The sequence below is a fragment of the Myripristis murdjan genome, chromosome 7, assembly GCF_902150065.1.
Source record: "Myripristis murdjan chromosome 7, fMyrMur1.1, whole genome shotgun sequence".
In the NCBI taxonomy this organism is placed as follows: Eukaryota; Metazoa; Chordata; class Actinopteri; order Holocentriformes; family Holocentridae; genus Myripristis; species Myripristis murdjan.
In genome coordinates, this window is record NC_043986.1 from 17,364,824 (window position 1) to 17,375,557 (window position 10,734).

Consider the following 10,734-nt stretch of genomic DNA (forward strand, 5'->3'; position numbering starts at 1 on the left):
AGGTTCGAAGAGGGCTGACCCGGTCTCAACTGGAGATGCTTTCCTACAGGTGGCTGGCACCAATTTCATTGTGCCTCCTGGAATGTGGATCCTTCTCCGGCCCTTAACTCGGACGGGACCATTGACTGGTGGATCAGCCTGTAAGTGAGCTCTGTGACAAAACTGCAACGCCTCCTGCCAGGGATTCTGTTTGACAGGAGGGAGGTCAAATAGTGCAGGGCCATGTTCCAAAAACAGTTCTTTATAACACTCACGGATTACATTCATGCCAAGGACTCCACAAACTTCTGGGATAGGGCTGGCATCAGGTGCATCTCTAATGACTAGAACACCGCGCTTAGGGATTAGCTTGCCCAGCACCTGAAAATCAAGTTCCAAATAGCCAATATAAGGGATTTGTAGCCCATTAGCTGCACGTAACCGTAGCCAGTGGCACTCTCTCAGCTTCTCGGGGCCTCCCGATTCAAAATGTTTGGCAAAGAAACTTTCAGTAATTGTGGTGACCATGGACCCGGTGTCTAGAAGGCAACGAATGTCTACCCCTCCCATATTAATGGTGACCTTTGGACAGGAAGCTACCAAGTTTGAGGTGGGACCAGGGGTTTCTGAATCACCATTAGAGCCAGTCATGTTCCCATCTGAGATGTGGCTCAGCATAACAGAGGGAGCTAGTTTTCCGCCTGCTGAGACCTGAAATATGGAGTGGCTGAATTCTGGCTGGAGTGGTTAGGTTCAGAGGCAACTACCCTCTCATTGTCACAGTCTTTGGCAAAATGGCCTGGTTTTTGACACCGTCTGCAGATGACCTGTCCTCTCTTCTGAAAGGTCCTGGGCTTGACTGATGTGCGAGTTGACTTTAGTTCTTGGGTGAGCTGATTAATCTGAGCCTGTTGCTGCTTCAACATTTCCTTAAGCTCAGCTAGTTCTAAACCTACATGATCCTTTTGCCCCTTGGCTTGCCCTGCATGCTGCATACTATACACTGACGGGACAGAATAACTCCTAGATCTGCCTGACCCTTCCCCAGCTCTTCCCTCACGCTCCCACATGATAGCCTCATCCCTAATAGCATGAAGGTCATGGTCAGGGTGTTCACGAGCTATTCTTTTAAGTTCTCGACTCAAATTCCCATCAGCCACACACTCAACAAACTGATCACGCAGCAACTTAGCGCTATCAGGGATGCGTTTTTCTGGACAACTTTGAATCATGTGATCCATTAAAGAGAACAGTGCATGTGAGAACTCCCTCAGTGATTCACCTTCCTGCTGTTTTCTGGCATAAAAGGCTTCTTTAACTGCAATAAAGGACCTGGGGCAGCTATACTGAGTGAGAAGGATATCCAAAACACAGTCAGGGTCATCCCTTACCTGTCTAGGCCTATATTTGATCTCTTCACGGGCATCACCTATCAAGTGATCATAAATAAAGTGAGCCTTTTCAATAGGAGCAAGTCTACGGGTGCGCATAATAGCATTTATTTCCTCAACCCAGCTCTGAACACCAATTTCACCTGTACCACTGAACAGAGGGCAAGATCTCTCCCTGGGGATATAAACCAACCTTTCCCTGGCAGGGGCCTCCACTAGACTGGGAGCATGCCCCCTAGGGGGACTAGAGGGTCCTGCCTGGGGTGGAGGTGCACTCTGAGGATCCATTCAACACTAGAAAGAAACTAGGTGAGGAAAAAAAATTATGAATGCTACAGATGAAAATATTATGCACACCAAACTTTCAAAAGGTTGTCAGCTGCTGCTTTGCCTACACAAACATTAAAATACAATCAATGAAAAACAACCAACCCAAGGAAACGACTAACTTGAATACACGTCCGGAAGCTCTACCCTGCTCACAGCGCCAGATTGTGACCCGGCCCAAAGGGTGGACACAAACAATTTAAAGTTCAGAGAGAGCGGAGAGACGTGTATTCGGTTCACAATTAGAATTTTATTGTAAACGAGGAGACAACTTCGATTGGGTGGGTCGGTGAAGTAAACCAAAAAAAGAAACACAGTCAAAGTTTTATTTAACACCAGCTAAAAGACAATATTAACTGCGAGATGAGGCATCTGCCCTAAAAACTACAGGAGAGAAGAAAAGGGGGCAGTGGGACTCCTGCGGGGAGGTTCAATTGCAGCCCAGGGTACACCCATGCATATGAGCACACTGCACGCCACACGATCCTAAGAATAAATAAAAAAAGAGAAAACAGACACCAAGTGACCACCACCATCAAATCATAAACCACAATCACACGGCAAGCCAGAGGGGCCCAAGTGCTCCCCGCGGGTCTCCACACTGCCTAGAAAACACAAAGCAAAACTACACTAAAAGTCAGTTGATAATACACTAGTTAAAAAGAAATCTTCCATTCCAAAACAGTACAAAGTTCAACATTGACATTCCTGGAACAATCTTAAGGGTCGCAGGTACATTTTCACAATTCACTACAATCTGGCTGGAAACACAAGAGGACCCTCCAACGTTAATCCCGGCAAAACAGTGTTAGATTTCATCCAGGCAAAGCAGCAGTCTGGCAACCAGGCTAGAGGGGGGGAATTGACAGTGTAAACATGACAGTAGCAAAAAGAGGGACTAGACCTCCTATTTTACCATTCAAAATTGTAATACCTTTCCACCTTGGGGAATTTTCCACCAATAAATAATATGGCTGCCCTGTCCCACACTGGGGAACGGCACACAGTCAGCTCCTAGAGAACAAAAAAAAGATCACTCACTACATTTCATGAGTCCAAACATAACAAATTTAGGGGACTGTGGCCTACCTGTCCAATGTTGGCCTAAGCAGCACGCCTCAAGATCACTGATGTTTCAGCTGCAACACCACTCTAAATATAAAAAATACTAATTCAACATCAGCCACAAATGTCTACCAACACATGTAGTCACCCACCAGCTTACCTGCACACACAACCCTCCCTGCAGCCACCAGGCTTCAAACAAAGAGGCCCTAATTGTCCCCACCTGGGCTTATATATATGTAACCCTGCCTACTAGGGGCGGTGCTCCCCACACAGGCCAGCCCTCACAGATGTCATCATCATTGCATTTGTTTTCCATATTATCTGCATTCTTCATGAGGACCCTGACAACTTTGATGATGAAGAAACTGAATTCAAAGACTTTAGGAAAGAACGACCTGAGGGGTGGAGTGCAAGACAGAAATATTAACTATGGCCTGTGAAGACACTGTGGACTTGCTGCTGTGACTGAGGTTTGTACACCAGTGTTCAAACACGTTATAATAATAATGTCCCATGCATAGTCAGCACTGGTATTATCCAGATCTACAAGTTTATTACACTGCTAATGCTCATTTTTTATGCTAAGGTGGCATTTTTCAGAGGACTGCAACACCAGCAAATCCGAACATAGTTGCTGCTGTTTTCTCCCATGAGAACTGATGCTACTGATGTGGGAGCTCTTTAAGATTGGTATCTGTTGATAAAAACCCAGAAAAAACATGTATTACATTCATCAGTGCAGAGTGCAAACAAAGTCAGTCCAACCAGGTGTGGAGTAATAAATTCTTATCAACATGCACAGAGCTGAGCAGCAACTAAAAAGCCTCCCAACAGCCCAATCTCAGACAAGAGTTACTGCTGACAGTCCTTACTGACACTTTAAACAACATTCACAAAGCTGAACTTCTTTTTTACATTTTTTACATTAGAAACTGAAGGGTATGAATAATCAATTTATTTTTCTCTTGGCCAGGTGGCAGCCTCGAGGAGATGTTGCATTTTGTTCTGTGTGTGTCTATTCATGTATCTGTCCATCTGTGTGTCTGTCTGCAGCTAATCTTGCTTGCTATGGGCCTACCAACCTGTTTGTGCAAAGCTATGATTGTATGATCAGACCAGACAAAAAAAATGCTGGGTTCTGGTTCCCAACCGAGTGTCCCGAGTGTCCCGAGAGTAACATATCCCCTGTCCATGACTCTACATTGACTTGGTGAACCAGTTGGCATCACTAAGGATGTTCCAAACGGTAAAAAATGCATACATGAGCACAGTTTGATCATATCTCATCACCCTGTCCTCTAATGAGCTCTGGCTACAGGATACATACAGTTAAGTCCTAAATGCAAAAATAACAAGAAAAGATTGTTGAGTCTGCATTTGCCCACCACCGTACTGTGAGAACAGTGGAGGAAAAAAATACCAGATAAAATCTACAGTTGCCAATTGCTCAAGCTGTTATGTCATATTTTCCACCAACGAGTAATAAGTTTTCAATCTTAGCCGAACAAATGTTCTTATGCTGACAGCTCTGTTTGAGTAGTAGGATATAAAACTTTGATCCTATAGGCACGAGTAACTGAGCTGTCACATAGGCTTAAGGCTTTTGAATGTGATTATAGGGACAGAGGGGTGAGCATAACAGCTGATTAATCTCCTCATTGGGAAAGCATATCATTTCACTGAGGGGAGAAATACTGCCAAAAAGCCTTCATGTGTTTCCCATGCAGTATTAATATTTACCATTAATTTATACCCTGTCAATAACCTTTCACCATGTCCTTTGCATTATGTTATTACAGGAAAACAAAAAGGATAAAGCATTGGTTCATTGCAGGTGAGATGTCAAATAGCCTACATGGTCACTGCCTAATCCCAGACACAGAAAGGATAAAAGTTCAACAGTGATGCAGACTCATAATCACTTTGAGTAATTTCTTTTCTTCATGACAAGACTAAGCAGGACTTGAAATACTTTAGATGAATTACATTTTAATCGTAACTTTGCAAAATGGTTCTATATAGACAAAATATTAGCCTTAGGATAATTTAGATAACTGTCATATGTGGAGGGGAAGGGAACCCTGAGCAGGAGAATCCTCTGTGCCGCCCTGTAGATGTCACTTCATGCTGTGTGCTTCAACATTACAATTTGCAGGACATGGTTCAGTCACTTGTACTTGTTTCCCTCACAACCTTTCAGCATGGAGCAGAGGAGGACATGTGGGGCGAGGATGCAAAGAGACATCTTGGAATGCAGCCCACATGGTGCAGTGGCGAGACTGGCATTTAGTGAAGCTGACAGGTTTGTGGGTGGTTCTGGTGAGAGGTCAGTGACTACGCAAAGGAGACTAGAAGACACGTTACAGATAGTTACACATAACTGTGGCTGCACAGTTTCATTTCTGGAATTGATTTAGTATCCAAGGACATCTACAGTTGAAGGTGATCAAATGATTGTTTGATGATGTTGTTGTGGACAAAAAAAAACATGGCAAAAGCAATAGTGGACATGTCTGGCTCTCCCGTTGCACTCTGTTCAAAGTTGACAAGTCCATCCATTGGAGTACAGTTCATGCAACTTCCAGTAAATTAAGATGAATCATTTATTGCAGTTTAGGAGTGGGGAGCCAGAGCAGCCTGTAAAAACTAGGGCTAAGACTCTTCGACTAACAGAATTGTGGCCTAATTAATGTAATTCAGTTTATACAATTTTTTAGGTCCCGTGGACTTAACATATTGTTATGAACTGGGAGCTCATAAACAAGTGCACTCACACTCAGTTACCAAGAAGGATGCACTAAAAAATCAAGGTAACATCACAGGTCTGTATGAAATATCCCAATAAAGTGCATTATACTGAGGTCAGAGGTTTAATGCTTGTACAGATCAACTGTGTTCAGGGATTTTGTGCTGGTGAAGTGGTGATTTTGTGGCTCACCACTTGTGCTGAAATGGGCGGGGAGCACAGAGGAGTGGAGTGCTGATACAAATCAGGTGGCAGTGCTGGTCTGGTGTCCAAATGCCCAGTTGCACAGATGCAGGTGATCTGTGCTATCTATGATAAACGCATGCTGTGTGGCTGAACTTTGTCCATACCCACAAAACTTTTTTCAACTTTGAAGCTACTTGAGGGGAGGTCATTATATTTTCAAAATTTTCAAATTTATCAAGGTGATGTAAATCTTTTCTTTTGGCTTGACTTGTACTGATGTCACATTAATATTCTGAACAATATTCAGAATATTAATTTGTTATTAATTAAATGATGTTAAGCTGTGGTAGAGGGGAAGGTGGAGGCTCGGTTCTTTCTTTGGCAAACGTATAGGAAACAGGGGTAGAACAGAACACCAGCACAGTCTTAGACCTCATGTTAGACACTTGGAAATGTTTTTGTCAGTATTGTTTAAAGCAATAATAAATTAGCCAAGTGAAGGCAACAGAATCAGCGGCTGCTGTGTTGTGGTTTGGACTGTTTAGCATGTGAGTCAAGAGCTGGAGCCCTGTAATATTATAACACTTGTGGCTTATTAGTAGTTATAATTGCACCTATTTACCCGTATTGTTAGGAACTCAGTGAAATTAATGAAGATATAAAGCTGATTGCAAGCGAGTAATCAGTATTGAGCTGGCTTTTATGTTAGTGTTTGATTGCGGAGGGATTTTGAACCTACTCAGAAAAAGAAAGCATTATGTGTCAAGGGTTGAGGTTTTTCTTTTCCTCAGATGGTTTTGTATGTAGTAGATGCAAAGGGCCTCAGGGATACAATGATGAGAACAGAAACGTTTCACGTGTCTTTGTAACATAATAAGATATGACACATAAGTGTGGAAAGCCACGGAAAAAATGTGGCTTATTTATTAGTAATGTGCACTCAGCCATTGAAAGTCACACACATGTTAAAAAAAAAAAAAAAAAAGAAAGAAAAAAAAAGCTGGCTGTGCTTTCACTTATTGTCCCCAAAAAACAGCAATTTCATCATAATAATGTCAGCTGTGCATATGACCATGAAGAAATGTAACATTATGACCATCTGAAGGAAGACAAAGATTTCTCTATCATTCTTACTCTCTTTCAGGCTCAATGTTTTTTTTTCTTCATTTCTCATTATGTCACTCTTGATATATTCTCTCCTCCACCTCACCTCTCACACTGACTCGAATAGCTCTGTTGCAATGCACGCCACACCACTTTGTCATCATGTTATGCATGGGCAATTTGTTGATATTGCAAATTCCAAGGTTACCATACCTAGCCGGATGCTTGCCACAGGACTTTTTAAATATTAGGTCTGAGACACAGTGTTCTGGAAAAAAAACCCAGGCATAATCGTATGTTAATTTATTTACATTCCATTGATGTCAAATATTTACACACTCATCATGGTCTGTGGTGAGAGTTAAGGTCAACATGTGATCTTCAGCATTGTCAGGCAATATCCCAAGGGTAATGAACGTTTTACAGCTAAGAGTGCGTGTGTGTATGCGCCTGTGTGGGTGTGCTGGATGATTGTATTCCACAAGGATTTGCTGAGCTGGTGCCGCAGTGTTTATTTAGACCATGTAGGCTTTGCAGCTTTTATTCAAGAATAGGGAGCACTGACCTCGGGGATGCCAATCATGTCTTGGTATACGTTCCCAAAAGGAGACTGAATGGGATTGAAGTAAGGGTTGGAGAGCAGTTAGTCCTCGCTGCTTACATGTAAAGTGATTCACAGCGTGGTAGCTGATGTGTAATGATGTGATAATAATGTTATGTTGCAATTAAGCTGCCTTGCTTGGACTACCTGTTGTACAATAGAAGTTACAGGGCATGGCACATGTAGTAATCAAACTCAAATCCATCAAGTGTACTGTAGAGTGCAAATCTCCACCAGGCATATTTCCCATTTCCCAGACTGTGCTCTCTATGTGTTGAGCAAAACTTGGATTGAGTCAACAGCCAATTGTATTGTCAAACGCTTTTCAAATTACAAAATAAGTGATTGCATGATTCAGATATAATACAGTACAGTATAGAAAATATACTGTACAACTCTCAAAGCCTAACCATTTGTGACTCTCACCCAGAATTCATATGGCTTTCAACAGAAACCGTTTTTTCAAAAAGAGCATGAATTAAAATAGCAAAATACATAATTCTCTCTATCTTTCTCTCTCAAACACACACCGCTCAGCAACAGTTGTACACGTCATTTCCTAGACTAGTTAAGTATGAAACTATTTTTCCTTTTTAACGCCCGCTTGTTGACAGATTACATCAGCATCTGACACTTTTTACAGTGTTTTCTCCTGTGTGTCTACTCTGTGATCTGTTGACTTTCTTCGTCAGCAGTGTGTTTTATGAACTTTGTGGTCAGTGCGAACACAGCCAGCGTAGGTTAAAAACTATATTAGGCTGAGATGCCCAGTAGCAACAAAGGAGAGAGGGAAAGAGAGACAGAGTAGCGGTGTTTGAGCAAATGAACTATACAGTGAGTGAAGAGAAGGAGCAGAAGTAATGAGAATAAATGTTTTTCAAAGGTTTTGAATCACCGCAACAATGAGAAGTTCCTCATCATACAGTTTTAACTGTGCAAAAAAAGGCTCACACACACACACACACACACACACATACATGATCAAATGCAAGATAAAAATGAGATGCATCCAGTGGGGCTTTGGGCCTACAGCACACAGTGGATGTTTCTGTTTGGATTTGGTTTCTTTCCAAACCAGTGATGCTGAAAGTGCTATGAGTCAGGCTGCATGTCAAGGAGGTCAATAAGGGGGTGAAGTAGGGGTAAGTGGGGATTACACAGCTGGAAGAAGGGAAGGAGTCAAGAGCTGCATCTCTTTCTCAAACATCTTTTTCATTTCAAATAGTATGAGCTGTAATTTGTTATATAACTTTACTCGTCACTCCACGGCACACTGCAAGGCTTCCTGTGCAAAATTAATAAATAAACACTAGATGGGCTTCATGTTTTCAAGAATAGGACTTGCATTTTGTAGCCTATCATTCAGCATTAAGTATTAAATGCACATACAAATGTAAGTGCACACATGCATTCATATTTATAGCAATTGTAAATAACATGAATAATGAAACATACAGTTTGCAGATCAGTCATAAAATTACAGCAGCAGCTGTGTCGCCAAATTGCCTCATTACAAGTTGCAAGTTTAAATATTTGTTTAACTGTGAGACTTTTCACTGAAAACAACTGGCAAAGCAGGAGGACAGTTTTTAAATCCATTTTGCAGGGTGAAGAATTTAAAGGAATTACCCAGATTTGTTAATACTAATGCAAACCTTTGACACCAAACATCTGAAGGTACAATCAATTTTGACATTTTTCTATATTGTATAACAATGGTACATATCTACTTTGCATCTGCTGGCTTCAATGCTTCACTGAAGCATCATCATTTACGTTGATGGTGATATTCAAAACCAAGATGTTATTGTTTTTTTGGTTGCACCATTAAATCAAACGAAAATATCTAGACATCTCATCACTATATATATTTTTCTTCACACTTCCCTGTGATTCAGCAGAATATGTTCAGTGTTGGCAGCACAGTGGCACAGTGGTTAGCTCTGTCACTTTGCAGCAAGAACTTCCTGGGTTCGACTTCCAGCCAGGGTCTGTTCTTCCTGTTTCTGCAAGGTTTCCTCCCTCAGTCCAAAGACATGCAGGTCAGGTGAAATGGAGATACTAAATTACCCCTACAGGTATGAATGTACTTGTCTGTCTGCTCTGTGATGGACCAGCAACTTGTCCAGGGTGTTCCCCTGCCTTCTGCCCAGTGACTGCTGGGAGGCTCCAGCACCTACCATGACCCTTATTAATAAGTGGTTTGGAAAATGAATGAATGAATATTCAGTATCCTGAAAAACCTTGGCATCCCTACTAGAATTTAAAATCAAGTTCTCGGGGTTTGAACAAAGCTCAGCCACACAGCAACAAATCACAAATGACAAATCACTTGTGGGAGCAGCGGAGACAGAGATTAACAAAGAATTACTATCACTAGTATCAGTGTCTATGGTAGGAAGGATGATTGATTAACATGCCTGTAATATTTCCAGTCCCAGCATGAATTACACAAAACATAAATTATGCACCACTGGAAACACTGTTGCCCTTTTGTGATTGAGTCCTCTTTTTCTGTAATTGTTTCCCATGTGAGATTAGGGCTAGTAACATTTCCAGCCGATAGGCTTCTGTTTAGCCCCTGATGAAGCACACACATATATAAAAAGGCATTAATTAGGCACAGGTGCATGTGTCCTGTTGACCAGCTGGACCACACCTGGCTATCCTCCTCTCCTGCAAAGCCGACAGTGCTCATCTTGCCACACATCCATACATTTACACACATCCATACATAGAGTGCATACCAACGAACAATTCAGGTTGAAGCTAAAGCCATGTATTCCTCCTCTCTGTTGTTCTCTTTGACAGCTGAATTAGTTGGCTATCCATGTTTGCAGTCATTTAAATGGCTTAGGATATATGACAAAGCAAGAGGGGGCCTATGTACATGCTGATGGGTCGGGGTGGCCACATGTTTTTTTACCAGCTGACAGTCTAGGACCATTGTTCTTACACATGGCTGCATTTCCAGCTGTCTAGTTCAGTCATATGATGGACTCTGCCACAAACTATCACGCAATACTGCATTTTATTTCACTGTGACTGTCAGACTTTTTCTCCTCGGGGTTGGACAGAAGCCACATCACATTTTGCCTGTACATTCAATCATTTGGATCAAAGTGTGACTGAGGGGCCTGCTATAAACTTCTCTGGGAACCACACATACAGGAGGTCAGGTTCAGCTTTATCTTGACTCAGAGGCAGATGAGTACCGTCCATGTAGAAATACATGACCTGATTGCAAAACTTATGAACAAAGTCTAATATGGTGACAAGAGCTACAGTTTGCCATTCTTGAGAGAATATTGTGCCACGGCAATCATCATGTT

The 10,734-nt window shown here is 42.0% G+C and overlaps 1 long non-coding RNA gene across 1 annotated transcript; it reads right to left on the reverse strand.

Moving 5' to 3' along the window:
• Positions 1–2,021: 2,021 nt before the first annotated feature.
• On the reverse strand, positions 2,022–2,953 carry LOC115361507 (uncharacterized). Its single transcript, XR_003928422.1, has 3 exons — positions 2,923–2,953; positions 2,787–2,849; positions 2,022–2,711 (listed from the first exon to the last, which is right to left on the reverse strand). It is a non-coding gene; the product is annotated as an uncharacterized LOC115361507 (long non-coding RNA).
• Between the last annotated feature and the right edge of the window lie 7,781 nt (positions 2,954–10,734).